Below are 24,870 nucleotides of genomic sequence, written 5' to 3'. Positions count from 1 at the left end.
ACGGCGTTTGTTGCATTCGGAAGATGACAAAATATAACTTGAAATACACTGACTGTACGAAGTATACTTCCGATTTGAGGCATTATTCTTTAAACAAACACTGCTGAAAATCAAAATTAAGAATACAAATAAACTGAAGCGTACTGTTTATAACTCTAACTCAGCAATACAAAAGGATATAACTGTGCGAAGTAAACGATCGATTTGAGGCATATCTTTTAACAATATCTGTGGAAAATCACAAAATTAAAGAAAAGCAAATACCAAGCAAGATCAAACCAAAGCATAAAGTTTGCAACTCTCTAACTTAGGAATACAAGGTGATATCACAGTTTGATAAAGTTAATCGATTGTTAGATCTAAAGAGGAAGATACGTATGTGTTATACATCGCTTCTACATGTACCACTAGCTTGTGAGTGGGCATCTTGTCAAGCTGTCGTATGCATTGTGTCGATTTCGCGTAAGCTGGGAATGATGTGTACGAAAGTAAACCGCTCTAGACGCTCTACTGGCGCGTTCACACCTGGAAACTTTCCATCGCGCGACGCGACGCGTAACAGCCGGTGACAACACGGACCGCGTTCAGACTGCGGACTCCGCGCGACGAAATGCGAAATACGAAATGCGAAATACGAAATGCGAAATACGAAATGCGAAATACGAAAGTCGCGCGCGACGAAATGCCCGTTGCCGCCTGCCACCCGCGGTGGTTGCAGAGTAAGGCTATGGTGTTGGGCGGCTGAGCACGAGGTCGCGGGATCGAATCCCGGCCACGGCGGCCGCATTTCGATGGGGGCGAAATGCGAAAACGCCCGTTGTACTTGGATTTAGGTGCACGCTAAAGAAACCCAGGTGGTCGAAATTTGTTTAGCATACGCTAAAGAGGATGCAGGGGAAAGCCTGGGCGCTCACGAGACATTCAATAAATTGCGTACTTGACATTCTCATTGGAATGCGTTGTTACTTCCTATTACTTGTTTTGTCCCACCAAAGATCATAAGTTCGAGTGTCTTAATTTACTATATCTTAATTAGCTGTGCCTTATTAAACTTCGCCTTAACATCAGTAGGCGGGGGTTCGACGATTAATTGTGGCAACATCAATTTTGGTGCCAATGCATTTTGGTCCCACCAAAGGTCAAAGGTTCCACTGCCGCCAAGGGTAGGGGGTTCCACCACCAAAGGCAGTGGATTCTTTATCAATTTTGGTGCCATAACGCCAGACATTAGTTTTTTCGTTCATGAACCGTCTAAGGCTTTCGCATAATACTTCGAAAGTAAAGCACTCTAGTACTGAGCGCATGTACAAATAAAAGCAGACATTGTATGTCATTGTACGCGGACATTGTATGCAGAAGCAAACATTGTATGCAAGCTACTGCCTAAACCAGTTGCAAGATAACAAATAATAGCTAATGTATTTGCAATGTCCTCACAATAATACTCCCCTAATAATGACTAATGAATTACACATTGTGTAATTATTTGTAGAACTGGGTATTGTGGAGCAATATTAGTATTTTAAGGCACCGCAGTGCAACATTATTAGCGCTACATACTTATTGCGTAATACATGTGTCACCGAGCTATTCCAAGGCAGGTGATTATCGTATAAGTAAGCAGTAAGTAGGTGATATATATATAAAATAAAAATAAGAGGCTATTTGCATGTAGTCACAACATGAAACGACTTTAGATAACGAGTTCAGTTGTCTATTGCAGCCGGTACCGCTGACGTACGTGTGCAATCTTGCTCATCAGTTACCGGGTAAATAAAGAACACTGGTAATTAAGAACATTAACATGCGTTAGCGACGCTCAAAGAGCTACCTGTCTTGTCGAAACCAGACAAAAGCTGACGTCGGTTTCTTTCTAGATTTTAGTGTCCCCCTTAACGTCTTTACCCTCTTACCCAGTTTTACCTTTTTTGAGATTGTGCACACGAAACGGAAGGAGGCTGAAATACGCGAACGCATCAAAACGATAACTCGCTACCGTTAATAGGATTTCTCGCGATTAGGCATCCACGAGGCAGGTATGACACGCGAGAGAACTTACACCGACCATTGCAAACACCAAATGCGGCTTACCCTCACAAATGAAAACAAAACAATAACGAGCATCAAAACGATATCGATGAGCGCTGGTTCTGCCAGCGACTAACTTTAGCCACCACTAGCTTTCATAACTGAGCACGTTTCTCAACACACCGGTGCAAACGGCGGCAGTGTGTGCAGGAGGGACGCATTATCCGATGTGTGCGACGTGACCGGCTGTCGCGAGGCCTATTTATTTATTTATTCATTCATTTACCTCACAGGCTCCCGAAGGAGTATTGCGTGAGGGGAGGATACAGGGAATTACCAAAAAAAGGAGTAAAAAGAAATTATACATTGTTAGCGAGTAAACATGAAAGAGCAAATATCTAACAATATAAATAACGGGATAAATGAAACAAACGACTGTGTGAAGTAACAAAAAAGTACCAAGAGATTATACAAATGGTAGGAGGTGAAGGTGGAAGAACAAGTCTGTAATAGTGTTAAAGCAATTCAAAACAAACATTCAAACAAAACAACCTATACAACTTCGCTACAAGTATTTGCTTAGGTGCGCAGTATGGTTTAGTTGTGACGAATTATGGAAATAATATGCATAAGCGTGCTTTGAAGGATACTGGGTCAAGAATGTCAACTATGTCATTTGGTAGGTTATTCCAATGTTGAATGGCACGTGGTAACGCGGAAGAATTGAAAGCATTTGTTCGGCCAAAGATACGCTGGAAACTGAGATGATTATGTAAACGCCGAGATGTACGAGATGGACGAGTGAGCGGCAGAGTCGTTTCGATTTCTTCGTTTATAGCCGTTTCGGATGCAGATGAAAACCGCGCGCCTCCATTTTGCGTTCGCCGGACGTCTGAGTACCGGAACATCGCGCCAATGTAGGACGCCAAACCGGCGACAATGCATACGCGCGTCGTGGCAAACCAAACATCCGGACACAGGCTGCGCATTCGCTCTACAGAAAGAGTTGAAGGTACCCTCTCGTGTATTTCGCATTCACTCGTCCGGTCCCCAGATTTTGAAATGCGCGTTTGGAATAGTGTCCAAAAGAAAACGACCCGCATTTCAAGAACCCCGGCACGTATGGACAACCGCGGTGTTTTTCGAGCGTCGTTCTTTCCCAAAGTGGGCGTCGCCACGACGTTTACGTCCCGTCTTGCGCAAGCAGTGTTTGTCCTGTCATAAAAACGCACACTTCAAATCTCTCAGCTCCGTACTTTATTTCCTTTGTTAGTTTTCTTTCGAAGTGGCAGGCATCGTGCCTGCAGCGCATCTGTGGGGAAACGGGTCGGTGTAGGTGAGCCGGTGAGCGCGTGTGTTTGGAGGTAAGGCTCACTTCGCCGACCACCAGCTTGGTCAGCGGATGGCGCACGGCAGTCGTTAGAAGTATTTTTTTTTTATAGCGGTCGTAATAAGTGCCCATCGTAAAAAGCGTTTTCGATTAGAGGCACGCGCGGCAGAAACGTTGCCGCTGTATTTCATTGAAAGAGCCCATAGTGCGCGCTTCTGTAGGCGATTGATAGGCGCTTGTCCCTGCTAACACGCCTTGGGAAAGAGAACGAGAGGTCCGCAGCTATCCGTGCAGCTGGGCCCTGGTGCAGCGCCTATAGTGAACGTGCGTCAAAGCGTGAGAAAGCACGGAGTGAGTGATTCCTGTAGCGGCGTTTCACCAATGCTACACTAAAGTGTACAAACGGTGAAACCCTTGCTCAAGTCTGTTTTTGCGACTGAGGACAAGGTGGGAACACAGTCGTCTGCAAGTTACTCACTAAGGCCTCCGTGAAACCATTAGTGACCTTTTCCAGCTTACATCCTGTGTCGGCATTTGTAGCGCCGTTTCCGCTCGAGGGACTGTTGCGCAATTATGCGTTTGCATACGAGGTTTAGTGTTGGGATAGTGGTAGCGGGGTGATGAACCTTCCTGTACTCTCCATGGTCCCCAAGATGAGCGTACGCAGCGCCCCATGTCTGTTATGGTGTTTGGAGGACATGATAAAGAAAGATGGCACTACGCAATGCCCGTAGGGCGACGCCACCATGTTTGGGACTTCGAGAAGGCGAAGGAGCAGGCATCAGAATCCAAATCATCCGGCGTAACTGTTCAGTTGACATTTGTTTGACCTGTCGCATCTGGCTCTGCGCCAGCATACCGATACTGAAAGGAGTTTTGCAGCAAATAATTTCTAAATTGTTTTATTAAATGTGATACGAGACGTGCTTACAAGCCAAGCTATGCACACCTTTACCAGCATTTCAAAGGCTTCTTATAATAATTTCCTGACACCCGTAAGTAAAAAAAAATCTTAATTTGTGGTGACATTAACATAATCATACTTAATCCCAACTGTCAGTCATGCTCTGATTATGTAAAGTGCTTATTTAGCTATGGTTTCTCTTCATTAACTGATGTTCCAACAAGGTGTGACACTTCTGGTCGTTGCACTTTGATAGATCATGTATCTTCCTCGTCGTCTTCTGATTAAACCACTGGAGTAATGGATTATCCCATTATTGGTCACTATCCTCTTCTCTTCTTTCTGGGTGTTGGAAAACGCATGCAGTGTTAGCAATGTACACAAAAGTACTTTCAATTTAACTTTATTTATAAAGAAGGTGCACGGCACTTGTTGCAACAGTGTTCTTCAAGAAAACTGTCTTGAGAGGGTATATTCAGTATTTTTATCAACAATAACAAACTGTAACATTGACTGCACAACTAATGTGTGCTTTAAGCATAGATAACCCGCCGTGGTTGCTCAGTGGCTATGATGTTGGGCTGCTGAGCACGAGGTCGCGGGATCGAATTCCAGCCACGGCGGCCGCATTTCGATGAGGGCGAAATGCGAAAACACCCGTGTACTTAGATTTAGGTGCACGTTAAAGAACCCCAGGTGGTCGAAATTTCCGGAGTCCTCCACTACGGCATGCCTCATAATCAGAAAGTGGTTTTGGCAAGTAAAACACCATAAATTAATTTTAAGCATAGATTCTCGTCTTCTAGAAATCCATGGGTTGCAAATGTATCGCTGTCTATAATAAAAAAGAATATTCTTTACAAGAAGGTGAAATTGCAGCCTTTCAACATAGCTTTGCGATCTAAATTGAGGAATTACAGCAATGCCCTCTCTAGTATCCTTAAACGAGCAAAACGGGACTATCTTGAAATACGGATAATTCGGAGCGGTACGAATGCCAGGCGTAATTGGGAGCTTGTTAAACAATTTCTTAATGCTACTGAGTCTGACACGGGCATTAAAAAGCAATTTACAACAATGTGGAATGCACCAATGAGACAGACCTCCTATCAAATAATTTTAGTTATTATTTTGGCGATTGCGCACAATTAAAAAAAATTAAATTATGGGGTTTTACGTGCCAAAACCACTTTCTGATTATGAGGCACGCCGTAGTGGGGGACTCCGGAAATTTCGACCACCTGGGGTTCTTTAACGTGCACCTAAATCTAAGTACACGGGTGTTTTCGCATTTCGCCCCCATCGAAATGCGGCCGCCGTGGCCGGGATTCGATCCCGCGACCTCGTGCTCAGCAGCCTAACACCATAGCCACTGAGCAACCACGGCGGGTGATTGCGCACAATGCGCCATTGCCTTGTGTTCGACGCCTTGTCCCACGTAGCCTTCAGTCATTTTTTCCTTCGTCCAGTTTCTGCAGAAGTTTTACAAGTAATTTATTCTCTTGATGTTACTGGACCTAGCCTAGGTTCTACCCAGCCTTCCAGAATAAGTTGGTTGCGGCAGGCATATAATTTTTTTGCAGATATCATTAACAAAAATTTTTAAACAGGTATATTTCGTGATTTGCGAGAACACGATAAAGTAGTCCCTGTGTTCAAAAAAGGGTTCTCGTGACAACATTAATAACTATCACCCAATTTGCATCTTGCCGATTTTTAGCAAGGTCATTGAAAAACCTAATTACTGTCGTCTAATGCACTATCTAAATAGATTTAATCGTCTTTCTTCATTCCAGTTCGGTTTTAGGTGCGGTTGTTGGATAGAATTGTCATTAATTAGCTTCACAGATAACATTAAACGGTTGATTGACGAAGGCATTGTTGCAGGAGCCATATTCATCGATTTAACAAAAGCATTTGACACTCCGCATCCTTTTTATTTTTCTCTATAAGCTGGAGTGTTTCGGTATTACTGGCCCACCATTGAATCTTATTCGTAGCTACTTGTGTAACAGGTCTCAATCAGAGTATCCCAATGGCTAGATTTCTTCTACTAAATTAACTGTGGCATTCGCCAAGATTGGATGCTAGGTTCATTGTTGTTATTATTTATGCATGATGTACGTAATGTACTTACCACTTATAACTCTTTGTTATCTGCTGAGAACATGACCATCTAATAATCGCTGTTATCCCTTACCGCATTTCTAGACACACTTAACACTGATCTTAACTATGTCTATTCTTGGTGCCGAGATAATCAGCTTCAAATCGATCCTTTAAAAACAATGTTTATATTATTTCATAACGCGCAAACTGTTATTGCTTCTTTCAGTACTGTCTCGTTAAATAATTACGTTATATCAACATCTTACGGTCTTGAATTCCTGGATGCATTTTTTTAACCTCATGTTATTAGCTCGTGGTATCATTTTTATATTAATAGTTATTTATCATACTGTTTATGTTCATGGGGTAATACATACTCCATTCATCGCAAACCAATTAAACGTCTTCAAAACCACGAAATTATAATAATTACTTTTAGATAATTCCGTCGCTATTCTTTACCTCTCTATCAACATCTTCGCATCCTACCAAGTCATCAGCTGTTCTGTAGTTGTCTCTCATTACATTTCATCTCTTTCACCGTAAAATATCATTAGACAGCCTTCCTTATAGTAACCTCATCAACAAAAATAATACCACGTCTTGAGAGAGCAATAACCATCTCTTACCTAAAATCAGATCCAACTATGGAAAATTTGCATTTCGTTCCTATCGTATCGAAATTTAGAATTGTATCCCTGTTAATGTTAAGTCGTCTTTTTGATTGCAGTTTTTTAAGCACACCAAAAATACTGTTATCAGAACCTTTATATTATTTGTCATAAATAGATTTTGATAATTATTGCATCTTATTTACATTAATTTTATTCCTGTATTGTTAGGCTTGATATTTTGCAAAACAAGTTGTATATTTTGTTGTTAGCAATGTGCAGAAAAGCGAAATTGTTTTTGCACTTTGCTAGACCTTCTGCCTATAAGTACTTAATGTGACATAATTGTATAGCACTGTTTTATCGCGTACCTAATTGTTTTCTATTTATTATAACTTGTTGCCCGTAGATTGTATTTCTTGGCGCTTTTTATTTGTTCACCCTGTACTTGCTGCACTACTACTCTTATGTACCCACTAATGATGGTAGGTGCCCCTGGCACTTCCTGACTGTGGACCTCCTGATGCTGTATATATAATAAGTAAGCCCTCTTTTTTGTACATACAACAACAAACAACAAACTTCAAACTTCTTCCACTCGTCAAAAAAGTGACTTAACAAAAGTCATGCTGTTGCACAAACATTGAATGTGTCGGAGAAACAACGACGCATGATAACGCTCCTCTGGGACGTCTGCGATATTGATGATGATGATGATGATGATGATGATGATGATGGTGGCGACGGCAACTGTGATCTCCTGAGCGATGACGCTACCACGGCCATGACGCTGATGATGGTGATAATAACGTCAGTGATGAATGGAGCTGAATTTTTAGGGTTTTACGTGCCAAAGCCACGATTTGATTATGAGGCACGCCGTAGTAGGGGACCCCGGAATAAGTTTGACCATCAGGGGATCTTCAACGTGCCCCAAATGGGCGGGACTCGGGCTGTTACCGTCAGTGATAGCGAGCAGCCTTAAGGGTATATATAGTTAACCACAGTGGCATAGATATACACGTAATTGCGGATCAGTTTTCGGATGACTATGCCTATACACTCGCACAAACACTGACAGTCATCATCAGTGATGGAGCCACGTTGGCGGTTGCCATGAAGAGACGAGCGAAGAAAAAAAGCACCGTGCATAAAGAGCAGGACGATAGAGACGTATAACACAAACAAAAAGATTTACATTACTTTGAGTATGTCATGTCATACCTTCGAAAAGCTTTTAAAAAAATATGTTATTATAGACAAGGCTGCTTCGCCGCTGAGATCAAGTTTATAACGACCCTCAAAACAGCATATCTTCTTTCAGCCATCGGAATCGCCTCCAGAGAAGCAGGTCAAATTACATCACATTATTAAAAGAGAAACGGGGACAGCTTTCCGCGAAGATGTTATTTTTCGCTTCAATCCACTTATTTGACATCGCGTTGAAACCCGGGACGTTACTGTACCGGTCTCGACGGAGAGAAAGAGAAAAAAAAAAGCACGCCACATGTGAAAACAAAACCGACGTGAATTCCAAATCGATTGCTGGAAAGTGTTCTCTTTTTTTAATTAGAATAGAACGCGGAGGTTAGGGCTCGATCGTATTCTCCGGTTCTCGTATTGTTGGATATTTTCCACCGTGCGCAACTCGTGCGTCTCCTCTTCGCAAAGGACACCCCATCGGACGTGCCCCTTGCTTCGAGGGGGTGACCGGAAAAAAAAAGATATTTTGGTTGCAGTCCTCTTGATCTTTGATATGCAAAGTACGCGGAAAGAGGAAGAGAACCAGATAAAAAGAATCGCCCTGCAGGGCCCCCGCATGAGGTTTCAGTTTTCCTAACGACATCTTTCGATGGCAGTGGAGGTTTCCAGGAGAAGCAACGTACACAAAGGACCAATTCAATTTGTGTGTTCGTGTGTGGCTCACCCGTTCCGACGTCGACGACGTTGTCCTGCAGGGAAAGTTGGACACGTGCCGCATGGCGTCTCCTTTGCGGATCCCTTAAAGGTTCGCTCGAAGTCAAGGCAAGGTATGCCACGTAAACGACCAATGCACACTCTCCTTGTCCTTTGATGTAAGGCGCTTTGCAAGACCGTATACTTTCACTTAATTTTGTTTCGTACTAAGATTTCTCTCCTCGGAAGGTCGGGTTGCTGAGCGCAATTGCGTTGACCTAATTTGGTTGGCCTTAATGAGCGTTCATTACGTAGTCGCATTTTTCCTTTCGTACCAGATTTCGCATTGTTAACGTGACTCTACGAAATTAGTTCATTACGGATAACGAAGTCTACAGGGCCGTGCATTACCGAGCTTTACAAGTATGGTAATTAGATGTTGATGGATTGTTTGCTTTTATTCTTGCTCTATATGAGAGTGAGACAAAAAGAAACATTACCTTTGGCTTCCTACAGCCGGCTTATTGGAGCTCCGAAGCGCTTGTCTTAGTAAGATGGCGCTCTTGCTGTAGTCGATACACCAATACCGTAAAATTACAGGGGCTCTTAAGATCTGTCTTAAGACGGTAATGGCGAAAGCCTACTCTTCCTCCTCTTATCATTCGCCTCTTTCTATTTGCATCTTCTCTTTTTCTTCTTTCTTTTAGTCATTACTGCTCACTACTAAACATTTTTAGTCATTTGTAATCAATTGTGGTCATTACAAGCAGTCGTTAGACATGTTGATCATTTCGCAGTCTTTAGTAGTCATTAGAAGTCATTTCAGTCATTATTAGTCACTACTGGTCATTACTAAGAATTTTTAGTCATTCCTAATCAATTGTAGTCATTACAAGTTGTCGTTAGATATATTGGTCATTTCATAGTCATAAGTAGTTAGTACAGGTCCTTTCTGTCATTATTAGTAATTACTGCTCACTAGTGAGCATTTTTAGTCGTTTAAAATCAATTGTGGTTATTACAAGCCTTCTTCAGATATCGGCAGTAAAAAATAAATATGTTGTCCTAAGCTTCACTGTCTGGTGCGCGGGTGGCAGTGACGGACAAGTCGAAGCCGCTCTCCAGGAAGCTGTCGACACTACAGAGCGCTTTTTAACCAACACGGGACTCCGGTGCTCCCCAAAGAAATCGGAGCTCCTTCTCTACAGCCCAAGTAGAAAGGGCCGCAAGCCACAGAACTGGAAACCGTCCCCTGAAGTTGACATTAATCTCTACACCAGTTGCGGAGATCCCATTCCCAAAGTCGCGTCCATTCGAATCTTGGGAATGACACTCGAAGGGACAGGCACAAATAGCATCACCATTCACAAATTAGCAAAGAAGACGGATAGCGTCATCGGTCTAATCAGGCGGGTAGCTAACAGAAGGAGAGGCCTGAGCGAAGAGAATCTGTTAAGGCTAGTCCACGCTTTCTTGTTGTGCCATTTTACGTACGTAGCGGCCATGCACGTCTGGAAGAGGGCCGAGCGAGACAAACTAAATGCCATGATAAGGAGGGGCATCAAGAGCGCGCTCGGACTACCAAACTACACACGCACCGACCGACTCCTGCAGTTGGGTATTCATAATACCCTGGAAGAGATTGCAGAAGCACAAGAAAGAGCACAGATTCTCAGGCTCTCCGGCACCAGGGCGGGCAGACGACTCCTAACTGAGATGGGCGTCCCCCCGGCCACTGTCGAAGACGCCTACCAAGGCCTACCGAAAGAGCAGAAAGATAATATCATCATATCGCCCGCCCCGCGCAATATGCATCCCCAGCGCAACGTAGAAAGAAGAAAGGCCAGAGCGGTGGCGCTCCTACGCCGCGCAACAGAACTCCCTGGCGGCAGCTGCTTCGTTGACGCGGCCCAGTATGGAAACAGCGACAATTTCACGGTGGTGTCAATCAACCACAGGGGTTCAACCGTTAACGCGGCTTCGATACGAAGCACGTCGTCGCGTGCGGCGGAGCAAGTGGCCATTGCCTTGGCCCTCCTGGATGACGGACATGCCAACATCTTCAGCGACTCCAGGGCAGCCATCCGCGCCTTCAGCGTTGGCGCCGTGTGTAAGGAAGCCTGTCGCATCCTCGACGGCAAAATCATCACCACCCACACTCTCACGTGGTTCCCCGCTCACATGGGATCCATCACGGGAGGCCCCAGAAACCTCAACGAGCTGGCCCACTCCAAGGCGCGAGGTCTCACTTTCCGCGACCATGGAGAACTCCAACGCCGGCCCGCAGCGGTGGAGAATAGAGATCAACCGACCACATATAACGAAATTGCGCAGCACTTTTATCTCGGCAGGAGAGAGTTTCCCCTTCCACACAAGAAGTTAAATAGAGCGCAGGCATTGACCCTCAGATTACTGCAAACAGGCTCTTATCCCAGCCCGGCTTTATTCCACAAAATTTATCCCGACACCTATGCCACTAGTTCTTGCAGGCATTGCAATGACATCGCTAGCCTAGATCATATGCTCTGGCGTTGCCCCTCGTTACGAGGCACAGAAGAAATCAATGAAGAAAAGTGGCTCTCCGCTATCAAGAGCCCTGATGCTGGGGTGCAACTATGGGCTGTCCAGAGGGCCCACGATGCGGCGGTCGGGCAAGGCCTGGCTGTCCCAACGTGGGAGCGGCCCGCAGCGCGCTGAGTCGCGTACCTCAGGACCTTATTAAAGTTTCGCATCCATCCATCCTAAGCTTCAATTAAACGCTGTTCAGAAGGCTGCGAGCATCTATTTCAGTGCGCGCTGCAAATTGATACTTGTGACTGGCAGTTGGTACTTTGCGTTGCGATATGCCATGCTCAATAACCCTAGTACTTATGGGCACATATTATAGGCAGTATAATAAGTTAGTAGGGAATTTAGTTACAGAGTCGTAAGGCAATGAAAAAAGCTTGGCTTTAAATCGATCAGTATACTTAAACATTATTGTTGACTTCGCTTTCTCCTACTACGACAAGAGCAGTTTAGTTCTCAAAATTGGGTTAGCGGTATCTTTCAGTCCTTCCTTTTCGTCACTGCTCCATGGCATCGCCAAATTCTACCTTACGATACAATTGTCTGGCATATTCTTTTTTTAAGTAAATAATGCGAGTACATTTCCTTTTAACTAAACACAATGCAAGATAGTAAAAGGGGAGTGAAACCTCGGGTCCTGCGGACTTGAAGTGCAGTTGCGGATAGTTGACACAGAAAACGATAACGTGAACGCTTTCGTAAATTCTGCTCGAGATGAGATGAGCATAATCCTCTGCGTAAGAAAAGAAAAGGAAAGAAAATGCCGTCGCTCTCACATTGAATTTGCGTGCAAACCTTTTCAAAAGCGCGACGGTAGGTTAAGGGATGCGCTGACACGCCTTGCTTGGTAGGGCAGTGAGGGCAGATAAACGTGAGAGCAAAATGAGGCGAGAAAGGTGGGAAGGGGGGGGAGGACACTGGAAAGCTGAAACGACGCTCTTGGAGGAATACATAGTGCCTTATTTTCGGCGCGCCGCCCGCACGCCAGCGATCACTGAACCAGTTTGGGGGACCGCTTTAGAGGGAAAAAGAAAAAAAATGTGAACGGGGATGTTGGAGGTGAGACGGGCTTCTCGTCTGGGGCATCGGGAAAACGGAGGCCGGTTCAGGCAAACGCCGTTTTGTTCCCCCATTGACATTTGAGCATCGCAGCCGTTCGTTCATCTGTTGCCTCTCGAACCACGAACCACACCAAGCTCTTTTGGGCGTAGTGTGTCGACCTGCCTGGCTCTTGAGTTTAGTCTAGGAGGTACCGCTCTTTCTCTCTTCTTTTACAGAGAAATAGGGAAGAATGGAGAGATATGGTGAGAAAGGGAAGTAAGGAAAGAGAGGCCGGGAGGTTAACTAGACCTTGGCCAGTTTTCTACCCTACATTTGGAGAGGAGGATGGAGGACCGAAAGAAGAGAAAAGATGGGGTTGCAGAACAATCGCGTACACTAGACCAGGCGAACGTGGCTACAGTGAGGCACTCAAGTCAGTCACTTGTGTCACACACCAGCGGCGCTCTTTTATCCAGGTCTAGTTACACTTTACATACAGGTGTTGTTGACAGCCTTGTCTTTCCTTCTTCTATGTTCTGCTTTCTTTCTTTATTTCTCTCTCTCTCTGCCTCACCACACTGCAACGCGAAGTACTCGCGTGCGATGTTTACAGCAGTAGCTCTCCCCTGGCGTATTTGTCAGCTAGTCATGAATATGCGAGAATGGCGCAATTGGCGGGTGACCAGATGTCGTAAGGAACAAGCTTTAGCACCCGCCGTGGTTGCTTAGCGGCTATGGTGTTGGGCTACTAAGCACGAGGTGGCGGGATCGAATCCCGGCCACGGCGACGGCATTTCGATGGGGACGCAATGCACAAATACCCGTGTACTTAGATTTAGGTGCACGTTAAAAAACCCCAGGTGGTCGAAAACTTCCGGAGTCCCCCACTACGGCGTGCCTCATAATCAGAAAGTGGTTTTGGCACATAAAACGCCATAAAGTACCTTTAGCTTGGATGTAAAACATTCTTTTATAGAAATACCACGAGAGAGAAACTAAAATGCTCTTTTCAAGCAACAGCTGAATCTCTTTACGTGAAGCCCTTGTGGCATTGAAAAAAAAGGAGGATTAATTAGTGGTGGCGGATGTAATTAGGTATATCTCACTTATACCCTGTTTCTTCTTTATTTCTACAAAAGCAACCCAAAATTTATAAATTTTTCAATCAATTCAATCACCAAATTTACAGCCTTATTACCCTGCACCCAAATGGCTATTTTGACCAATTAAGCTGCTTGTAAAGAGCATCTAAAGAGCGCAAGTTACACGTATTAGTTTACAACTTTTTTTCTACCTTACATCATTTCTACGTTACGCTGAGCAGATTCAACATTAGTTTACTCGAATGAGCGCCAGGGGTTCGTTGACTGCTCTGTTGATAAATAATTAGTTGCAATTGAATAACAATAACAAGCGAATATGTATGTTATAGCACCGGCAACAACAGTTGCCATTGAACGTTGGGGCATCGGAGTGAATTCGCGTTCCCGTCTTCTGAGCAGCGGTGACAATTCCAGTGTACAGCAGGCTGGCAGCGCAGAAGCTGTGCCTCGAGCACAGGCGCCCATCTCGAATAGGGTCATAAACTACAAAACAGGGAGGGAAAAGAAAGAAACAAAAGGCAAATGCTAGTTCAACAGTGAATTCTTGCGGCGAAGGCCATTTGGCATGTATACTTCATAAACTTGATAATCTGATACGTACGCTCCATCTAGTGAAGGATCGCTGCAGTTTCGCGTACACCTACGCTTTGGTTTGGGAAACGATTGACTGTGTGATCCGTTAAAAAAAAAAAAAAGAGAACACAGATTTGGCATGGTGATTCGTTGCCGTAAACGTCTCTGTCTTCTCTTTTTCACACTCACACTCACGTGACCTTGTTTGGCCGGCTTTACCGCGAGCAATCGTTTGTGGCTATCGCAGCGTCTCACGGCCACTCTGTCTACCGATGGGAGCTTCACGGCCTCACGCGCGAGGTGGCGCTTTGTTTCAGTGCGCGCTCGCGATCGTTGGAAGCTATCGTCCGTCGCGAGAAGAGCTCTGCTCGGGGCTGTTCTCGCCAGTGATACCGAGAAACGCCGCGGGAACAGCCCGGAGCGGAGCCGTTCTTGCCCGCAGCTCCGAATCAGCAACAGTGAAGCCACTTTTCGCCCAGTCAGCTCTCGACCGTGCGCTGGAACGCGAGCGCTCGGCTCCGAAGTGCTCGGAACAAAAGCTAACAGCGCCAATGTGCAAACAGCACCTCGAGACGAAACGACAACGAACAAAAAGAAAAGAACGAGAAGAACGTCTTCTCGGCCGCCTTGAAGGAGACCGCGCCTCTCCAGGCAACGAGCGTGCCGCTCAAGTGCCGAGGCCCGGGAGTGTGCGAAGGACGCGCGGTGTTTTTTCTAAACGACGTTGCTCTTTTCTCGGCCCGCGGAACATGCCCAGGAGCTGTTTGACGCAACGTGCTTTTTTTGTGTGCGCTGGTTTGTTTGCCTGTGAAGCACCTGGCGTTGGCACAGGGTCGGCTGGTTGGCCGCTGTCAACGAGCCACTCCGGAGGAGCAGCCTTTGTTGGAAATGGTCCAATGGATGTTTTGGACGTTCATTCGCAGTCATTTATGAGCTGTTCTTCCTCAGATTCGTTCAACCATCCGTCCAATCGTTAGACATATATTCTGAAAGTAAAGCAAGTTCATTCTTTTCATTATACGACCGCTACTACTACTACTACTACTACTACTACTACTACTACTACTACTAATAATAATAATAATAATAATAATAATAATAATAATAATAACAACAATAATAATGAATGGCAACACTTGCAAAACGATAAAGCCCTGTAAAGCGTGCTTTGTCTGTAAGACAACAAAATACGTGGAAAAAGCCAGCCTTACGAAGCATGCAAAAGAGCAAAACGAACATTGCATGCTTCTTCTAGAAGCATGCAATGAAGCATGCAATGAGAAGACGCGCAATGTCTTCTCCATTGCGCTCATTTCGTCTTTATTTACAAACTCTCCCGAGCTTCAGCCCTTATATGAAACATCTCGGCTTGCACGGTGAAGTATACGTTTTCACAAAGTAGTGTCATGAATGCGATTCATCCGGCGTTCACATACGTTAAAATAGTAGATTGCGCTCGCAAGGTTATGCAAACGAAACTTTTTTTGCCTACCTTGCCGGGTTTGGCGTGGATTCTGCTGGGTTGGTGAGATTCTCGGCGGAACTATTCGTAGGTATATGAACGGAGTTTATGACTGCACCGAGTGCTAATAGCATAAAAAATAAGCGGAGGTTTAACACTTGTAAACCTAGCTATCATAAGAGAAAGGTCTCTTGGGCTCGGTTTCGCAAAGGCTATGCACACAGTGTTTCATTAAATTTAGGCCATAGTCTTTCCCAGATGTTACACACACGCTGCCGAACGGGTTGTCCGTGAAGTCGTGGTGAAACTCGACCGTTGCGGTCAAGCTTGCCGTCAGCTGAAGGGTGTTGTTCGTCGAACATTCGTTGTGGGTGCACTTGCCTGTATCCACGGTTTCGTCTCCTTCTCTTTGTGGCCGATCGTGTTGCTGAAAGACGTCGGTGGTTGCAGTAGCTTAGATCTTGGCACGCTTCCGCGCTTGGCAAGCTTCTCTTCAACCTGCTATTCTGGTCTCCCTCTGCTTGCTTGTTTCAGCAGGCAACTTTGCCTTTGCTTGAGATTTCGCAGCCTGATCTCAAGTTATATCTTTTGGATGACTGAATTCCGCCTGTCGCTTGCGCTGGAGCGCACGCAGAGACGGCCCAGCCGGCGCACCATCCATGGCGAGACTGAGCGATCAAGCGCCGGCGAAGCAGCCATTAAAGGCGCTTTTATATTCCGACGTTATGGGCGCGCGTGCGAGCGTCACTTGACGTCGGGCACGTCGGAGCGCGTTGGTCGCGTCCGGTCACGTTGGCTGCGCCACTGCGTAGAATCATCGGTCAAGCTATACACGCTGATGTTCTCGCCAACGGGACGTAACGTGTGCGCACGCTCACGGTACGGCAGACTGTATTAAGCCCATTAACCCTCGCCTAGCCACGTGGTACCCATAGAGTTTCTCACTACATTACCTAGAGGGAAATCTGGCGCTGCTGCGCTGTGGTATGCATGGGAATGCCGGTATATTGTGACTTCGGATTGACATCCTTCTCGGAGAGACAGGACACCTTGAAGACGCGGTTGTAAAGCACCGTTCCGTCTGTCACAATGATTCATTTTCTACTAAAACGGCACGTAAAAGCTGTTTTGGTTTTATTATTAAGCAAAAACATGTTTTGTTTAACTATAAGAACTTGTTATTGCGTGCACGATTATATGTTACGTAAAACGTATCAGCGGGCCACTAAAGTTGGAGGACAGACGACAAGGTTCACGCTCGCTTTGAAACAGTTTGTCGTCTGTTCTTGCTTTTCTTCGCTTGGTCATGTATTGTAGGTGAGTAAAGATGTAATGTGCGTAATGTGTAATGTAATGTAATGCGTAATGTAATGTGTAATGTAATGTAATGCGTAAGATGTAATGTGCGTAATGTGTAATGTGTAATATCCACGTTTTAGACGAAGCCTCTTACAACACCAGCCAACACGAGCCTCGCAGACACATATACCGACATTCCCATGATGGCACGGTGCTCCCTTAAGAAACTCCCATAGACGGTGGCGCCAGATTTCCCTCTAGGTGTTATAGTGAGAAACTCTATGGTGGTGCCACAACGGCGAACATGGCGGCGAAGCTCCGAGCGAGCGCAGCTGCGAAGCCTCTCCGCAGCGGATCCCTTCGCGTGACGTCACACCTGCCTCGCTTGCGCTCTGGCGCCTCAAGGTCACTGTGGCGCGATGAATGACCTTGCGAGACGCGGCGTAGTAGAGCTTTCGCTCTAAAACAGCATTATTTAACCCCTATATGCTTACGGGCAATGCAACACCAGTAAGCGCGCGTCCGCTCTGCGTAGAAATAATAAAACGATCCCTACGTAAAAAACAAACATTTATTGCCGGCTTCTAAGCATATCTAAAGCCCACGTGCATCTCTATGGAGTTCTTTGCTTTAGCCCTTCGTCATGTGTGTGCCACTGACTGTGTGCCTATTCCTGACTAGTTTCTTTCGGGAACGAGTATATGCCATCATCGCACAAGAGTTTCCGAAATGTTAAACGTAGAAACATAGAAATATATAATTTGTACTTGCCTGTGTATGCACCTGCCATCTGCATTCTTCCCTGAAGAAGCATCTTCTATACGTGCATCGCCTTTGTCCTAATGACATCGCTGTGTGGACGTGCCGTCACGCTCCATATGACTAATTAATTAATTACATTAATGGAATATACCGGAGCCCAGGTGGCGTTCTCGCTTTCGCAGCGGGCATGGGCTTTGTGTGCACATTCGTTAGCGTTTACTGCTGACGAATTGTGTGCAAGTCGCCCTTCGGGGCACACATTGGCCTCAGCGGAGAGAGAGAGAAAAAACTTTATTTGGCCTATTGCCTCAGCAGAACGAATAGTAGACGTCAAGCTGAATCTCTCACTGTTGGTTGGCAATTATTATTATTATTTGTTTTGAACACATATATACATATACACAGTTATTAGGAAAGGGAAAGCGAGGAGCAGGCTGGCAACTGCCACCGGAAGGGGCACAACGCCTGCCTACTCTTCTGAAGGGAGGTGACAGCAACACAGAAATAGAAGATAGGAAGGAGGGGAGGAAAAAGGAAAGAGGAAAGGAGAGCAACAGGACACTGCAACAGGACAAATCTAAAGACTAAAGTAGAACTCCATAGCCGGAATTAAAGTGACGCCGCGTCGAACAGCCGCCACAATTATCAACCACATCCATGGCTAGTTCGCTATGCGGCTAATTGTGTTCTCCACGATGAGACACCAAGTAAAGCAGCACGTAATCACCGTTTCACCGTTAGTCGGTTCACGATATACACTATAAGGTGTTTGAACCCGCCACCTCCCATCTTCGAAGGAAGAAGCGTTGGAAGAAGGAAGAAGGAAGAAGAAGGTTGGCAAACGCCGACGCCGTTTTTCCCGTCGCTCTCATCTCGTGAGCCATCCAAGTCAGACGCCCGTGTAACGCCGCTGCCGGCTTTACTCATCGAGGCGACGTTGTTGTGCCGCTCCCGCTGCGTCACGCCACGTCACCTCCACGTATTGTCAGCACGCCGCTGCAAGGAACCAGAGCGAAACGCTATACGTTGCTATCGCTTTCATTGGTGCGCCTTTCGGCGCCAGCGACGACGACCTGTTTCAAACGTCAGCTGCAGCGCAATGTAATCGATAGCCACGCTTCCAAACTTCCCTGCGTTTATTCACCATGAGCGTGTCTGTAGGACGGGGCAGGTTAATACGAAACTCGTTTTCTGCTGTTACAGTTACTCTTCCTTGAACTTTTGCCTAAAGCTAGCGTGCTGTTGGTCAAACTCACCTATGATCCTGCTGCGGTTTTTTTTTTCATTCTCAGTCGAAGCATTGTTTGCTTCGTTCCAGGCACTTTGATGTAGGTAGGTAGGCAGGTAGGTAAGTTTCAGTTTCACCTCATTTCAGACCTCTTTAATGAGAACAAATGCACGGCCGACAGTAGGATCAGATGCCCGACTTCTATAGCACGGCAACCCGATGCTGCAACCATTTGGCCTCGATCACACGCATGTGTATCTCCTGCCGAAGCCGATCTGCATATTTGAGTTCTTTCCAGCACGTGCACTACGCGCGATTTGCTCGCATTCTGCCCTCGTGACAGCTACGACTCGGAGACCCTTCGTTAGGCTGCACTCCCCGCCTTCAGGATTGGCCCACGCTCCCTAGTTCTTCCCTCGTAGCAGCCAACGCTGCGCAGAAGCTGCGCCACATCGCACTGCCTTTATCATCGGCCCACGTCGAATAGGTTTTTAACCTTCCTTCGCCGGAGTAGAAATGTCACCGTCGTTTGAACCCAAGCGGCATAACATGTACACCCTTGCAATTTTTTCGAAAAAAAGAATTCTACAACATCGAAAGGACCTACCGTCACAGAAGAAGGCCATGCAAGCGCTGTTGCGCTTTTTGCGATCTACCGGCCTGTGTGAACGAGTTTAACTGGAACGCCTTTTGTGTGTGTGTCTCCAAGTGTGGGCGTTCCTCCCCCCCCCCCCCTTTTTGTTTAGCGTTTTCTCCTCTGTCATCTTTTTAACCCCTATCCCCCATCCCCAGTGTAGGGTAGCAAACCGGAGACTCATATCTGGTTAACCTTCCTGCCTTTCCTCTTCATTCTCTCTCTTTTAACAATATCACGCGAGTGTCGACCGCACGGTATGTCAGTGGCCCTCTAGCGGTGAGGTTGAACCCTAAAGCGAACAGCGCCGCAGTATACATTCGAACTAGAATTCGTCTTGCACGACCGCACATAAAGCTGCCAATGCTGCAGCCCTCGGCGCTACAAAACCGTTGACACGCCTTGCGGTCGACACTCGCATGATATTGTTCAAAAACTGCGAGGGTGTACATAGGTACGTATATGGATCCGTGGCACGTAGTCGCGGATAGCGCCGCAGTTCGTGTTTCCCTGGATTAGGCCCGTCCAGTACCTATGTAGAAAGCCAGCAGTCGGCATGTCGCGGTCAGAGTAGAAATCATGCCGTCACCATGACGCGATTGTCGTGGCCGTCGAGTTTCTGCCGTCGTCGCAAAGAGGCGCTGCCCGAGACACGCAGCTGCTCGACTCACGGGAACACGTGTGCGTGCTTTGCGAAGCGTCAAACGGTGCAGCGCATCCAGCGACCTTCAATATGCTTCGCATGGAATCCGTTCTGGCGATCCGTTATACCTGCAATTTTTATGCGAAGCATATTACTAGAGCTCAACCAGCTCCTCAGGCGCGGCGGTGTCGCCTTCAAAACCACGTGACACCGTGACGTCACGACAGAGGCTCCAACTCGCGCCGTCGCTCGCGGCGTCGCTTTCAAGGCTGACCACGTGACACCGTGACGTCACGACAGAGGAGAAACGGGGCTCAAACTCGCGCCGTCGCTCGCGGCGTCGCGGCGGTATATAAGCAGCTGCGCTTGCCTCTCCTAGACACTCACGAGGTGAGATGCCTCCTGGAGACAGAGCTGCTCGTTGGAATGAGAAACGAAGGTTGCGGCGTGCTACAGAGACTGTTTGTAGGTGGCTCTAGGTGGCTTTCTAGGTCGCCTTAAAATAACGGCTAGTATGCTTCGCATCCTGGGCTTAACCTTAGCTAAGCCACAGCCATTTTTTTAAATTTCAAATAATTCAAGCACTGAACCAGGTTTCTAACCAAAGAATTCCAAATTAACACATTTACAACCACTATTTCTGCTTCTATCTTGCACTTCGCGTGGCGCTTGAGAAACGGGATCTGCTCTAGATGCAAACCCGTGCAATGATGCTCGCCCGCGAAGTATACAGCGAATGTATAGCGCGATGGAACTAGGAAAGGAATATGCATATTGCACAGACAGATTTGAACTTCTGTCGGTGACCACCTATGTGACCGGTGCGCTGTTTGTTGTCGATGGCGCATTGCGAGTGCCCTAGTAGTCTGAAGCACCACCTGCCGACGTCAGTGCAAAACGTGCTGGCGCTGGGCCTAGACGCGGCTCTATAGCTGCCCTGAGGCTCTCAGTAGACTGCCACAAACGCGTTATTGTAATAAATTACATGTAAAATCATATTGTCTCTCTTTGTACAACCTGTTTGAGGGAGAACAAACTAAAGGCCTATCGTTGCGGATGAACTGACATGCAAAGGCGTTTCTGCGGTTTAAATTAAATTAAGCGGTGCCTATATATTTTGGGTCAAGTCGCAATTTACCTAGAATTATTATTGTGGCTGTGCTGACAAAGAGGCAGCGCTTCGCATGTGAGGATTGGCTCCAGTAACACCTTCATCAGGTCGTCGGGTGTTTCGCCTGAAATCGTGTCATAAACTCGGCGCGCGTTCAGAGAACTCGCAACATACATTCCATACTTGCATAATATAGAAAGACATTCCATAGAGAAAGAAATTTCAACAAGAGCGGACACTCCCATAGAGCCCAGCGGCCGAATTGACTGCAGCACACCAAGCGGATGTTGTTGACTCCTTCCGGTTTCGGTTTTGGGCGCGCGCGTTTTATGCGAAGCATATTACGAGGGCTCAACCCAGCTCCTCAGGCGCGGCGGTGACCATGAAATCACGTGACACCGTGACGTCACGACAGAGGAGAAGTGGCTTTGGCTCAACTCTTGCAAGACGGGCTGGGTGGGAATCGAACCAGGGTCTCCGGAGTGTGGGACGGAGACGCTACCACTGAGCCACGAGTACAACGCTTCAAAGCGGTACAAAAGCGCCTCTAGTGAATGCGGTGTTGCCTTAGAAACGCGCTGTTTCTAAGGCGTGCGTCTCTTGCTCAGGCGCACATTTCGTTGCCGCGCCGAACGCTGCTTTGCTCGACGCTCACCGCGTCCAATGCGGGGCGCGTAGTCGCTGCCCTGTAGCCCATTGTCTTACACCCCTTGGCGGGTCGACGGGAACGCTGTCGCGTTCCACTCTTGAAGGCGAAGAAGTAATGCATGAGTTGTTTCTTCGTCTAGCCGAACCAAATATAGCCAAGCAACAGCAGTTCACCAGGCTAAACAGTGGTTCAACAACTAAAATAAAGGCTAGTATGCTTCGCATCCTGGGCTTAACCTTACCTAAGCCACAGCCATTTTTTTTTGAAAACCAGTTGGTACACGCCGCGCCGGCTCCGCTGCTCGGCACGGCATTTTTTTTTCGCTTCTGCTGAACCTCGCGTGGCCTTCGCGTGGAATCGTTTTAAGTAGAAACGATTGCGATTGACCTTTACAAGACTGCGCCGAATCTGTCAGGTGCAATTTCATAAAGAAAACGAAAGAAGTCTTCTGAAATGATGTAATGTTTATTTTTCTCTATATAAATGCTCGTTCCGGGCTTCTTCTGCATTCATCCAAAGTTGTGGCACCAGGTAAGCAGCAGTCATTTCCGTACGATGCTCCACCGGATGTCATCAGCTGAAAGAAAGTAAATTACAAGCATGTATGATTTCCGTATATTGACCTAACAGGAGTATTGCGTGTAGAGGCGAAACGTGCGTAAGTGGTGAATGAGCGGCATTACAGATAAATTCACTTTTACGTACATTTCGCAGCAAAGACTCCTCCGAAACAATGCCATAAAATCTGAACATCCGATTTTCAAGCACCCCTCCCTTACCGGGCATTATTTCCTGCACTTTAAGTGCACAAATACACGGGTGACTGCGCGTTTCCAAAACAACTTGGCCTCGGCCGACACGATGGTACGCCAAGTACACAAAGGTAGCTACAACACAGGCTAGGCCAGACCATGTTACACGCTCGCAGAATGCTTTCTAATCGCACTCAAGTCAGACTCGTCGATGCAATGCCTGTTTTCAGTCGCTCAGAATACAGAAATGTCATGTTCTTGAGCTCCTCCGTGTTATCTTTTACGCGTCCTGCCGGCGCATGCAACACTCCCGTGTTATCACTCTCGGCAATCGCTCGTCGCGTTTTCGAGAAGCGTGAGTACCGCAATAATGTATATGTTGTTGCAGGGCTACAAAATGCGTCACAAACTTGTCCCACTAAAATTCAGTAGACGCAAAACTAACTCACTGTGGCCGCGGCCACGGCTTGCTTTTTTCGCTAACAGCTTCACAACCCCAGGCGCGGTGAGCAAGCCTCAAGGTATCCCAAAAAGTTACCAAATAATTTACAATACTTTTTTTCGGGTCAGAGAATGCGTCACGAACTTCTACCAGTAAGATTCAGTACACGCGAAACTGCGGCACACAGTCGAGCTGCTTTTCGCTAACTGCGTCAATAAGCCGGGCGCGGCAACCGTACTTCTAAACTGCCCCAAATATAACGACGTTAGTTACAATAATGTTGGGGGCCACAGAATGCGCGAAAACTTGTCTGTCTCAGGCGCTACGACGTAGTGCACGCATGCACACGCGCAAATGCGGCACACGGCCGAGCCGGTTTTCGCTTACTGCGTCAATAAGCCGGGCGCGGCAAGCGTACCCAAATACTACCGAAATAAGTTACAGTAATGTTGCGGCTCATAGAAAGCGTCGCAAACATATCCCAGGACGAGGCGTTAACTCAAATTAACTGCGCCAGGACGGCGGTGCTGTTTTTCGCTAACTGCGCCACTCGAACTAAGCCTAAATGTGATTAAAATGCGCCGCACACTGTCAAACACAATTTCTCACCTTGCCGTAGTCCAGTAGTGGAGTGGTGCCGTGTGGGAATGCAGACGACACGCAAGAGAAGCATAGAGAAGGCCGGGAGCCCCCCAAAAATGGGCTATATCCAAAACAGACGGGTCGCCGAGCACGCGAGCTTCGCACGTACGACCATCCTCGCTCACTCCTGCGGCTTGTCTGGCGCATGACGTTTGCACGCGCGTCTGGCGTGCCGCTAGCTTGTTGCTAGGCAACGCAACAAAAAGTTGCAAAGTATAAGTTCATTTACACGCAAAACTTTTTCACTTTTAGTGGGAAGGAATAAAAAAAATAAAACGTTGTCTGGAAGATTATTTCACATTCTTTTTTTCTGATGCTCGCGTCAACTAACGGACGTTGTTGAAACTATAGGCGTGACGTGTTTCCTGTTGCCAGTTTTTGAAGAGTGTCCCCTCTTGTTGAATTTCTTTCTCTATGGACATTCAACAAGAGGGGACACTCGCATACATTCCAGCGACCAAATTGACTGTAGCACACCAAGTAGAAGGCATTAACTACTTGCGGTTTCGGTTTTGGGCGCGCGCGTATTGAACGCTTGCTAGGCCCGCGCAACGCCAGCTGCGATACGCCTTTTCTTTCTTTTTTTCTGCTGCTCAATCGTGCGCAATCTTAGTGCGGAATCGTTTATTTAGTTAACATCACTACGAATGACCTTTTCCAGCCTCTATCGAATCTGTGCCACGTGAAATTTCATAAAGAAGACGCAAGACACCCTGTAAATGAGGAAATGTTTATTTCGCTCTATATATAAATCCTCGTTCCGAGCTTTTTGTGCGTTATTCCAACTTTGTGGCACCAGGTATGCAGCAGTAGTTCCCGTACGAAGCTCCAACGGACGGCATCACCTGAAGAAAGGTAAATTACGAGCAGGAGTCATTTTGGTATTTCGACCCTATAGGAATACTGCGTGTAAAGGGGAAACGTGAGAACGTGAGTAGGCGACTTTATAAACAAAAGCAATTCGCTTTTAGACACATGGCGATAGTACGCTACATACACAGAGGCGGCCACAACACAGGCTCTCAGCCAGATGATGCTAGACGCTCGCAGAGTGCCTTCTACTCGCACTCAAGTTAAATGCGT

At 46.6% G+C, this 24,870-nt stretch overlaps 1 protein-coding gene and 1 long non-coding RNA gene across 2 annotated transcripts in view; one reads left to right on the top strand and one right to left on the bottom strand.

Annotated features, from left to right (window-relative positions):
* Positions 1-24,870, top strand: part of bma (SCY1-like protein bma) — a 550,265-nt gene that overhangs the window by 33,815 nt on the left and 491,580 nt on the right. The gene's annotated exons all lie outside the window — the stretch shown is intronic.
* The window catches only part of LOC139060912 (uncharacterized), a 65,363-nt gene continuing 58,611 nt past the window's right edge, over positions 18,119-24,870 (bottom strand). The window contains exon 3 of the long non-coding RNA XR_011515090.1: positions 18,119-18,682. This is a non-coding gene — a long non-coding RNA (uncharacterized lncRNA). The remainder of the gene's footprint in view (positions 18,683-24,870) is intronic.

This window comes from Dermacentor albipictus, chromosome 6 (genome assembly GCF_038994185.2).
Source record: "Dermacentor albipictus isolate Rhodes 1998 colony chromosome 6, USDA_Dalb.pri_finalv2, whole genome shotgun sequence".
Lineage (NCBI taxonomy): Eukaryota > Metazoa > Arthropoda > Arachnida > Ixodida > Ixodidae > Dermacentor > Dermacentor albipictus.
The sequence above is the reverse complement of the archived record's forward strand: the minus strand, read 5'-3'. Positions and strand labels throughout refer to the sequence as shown.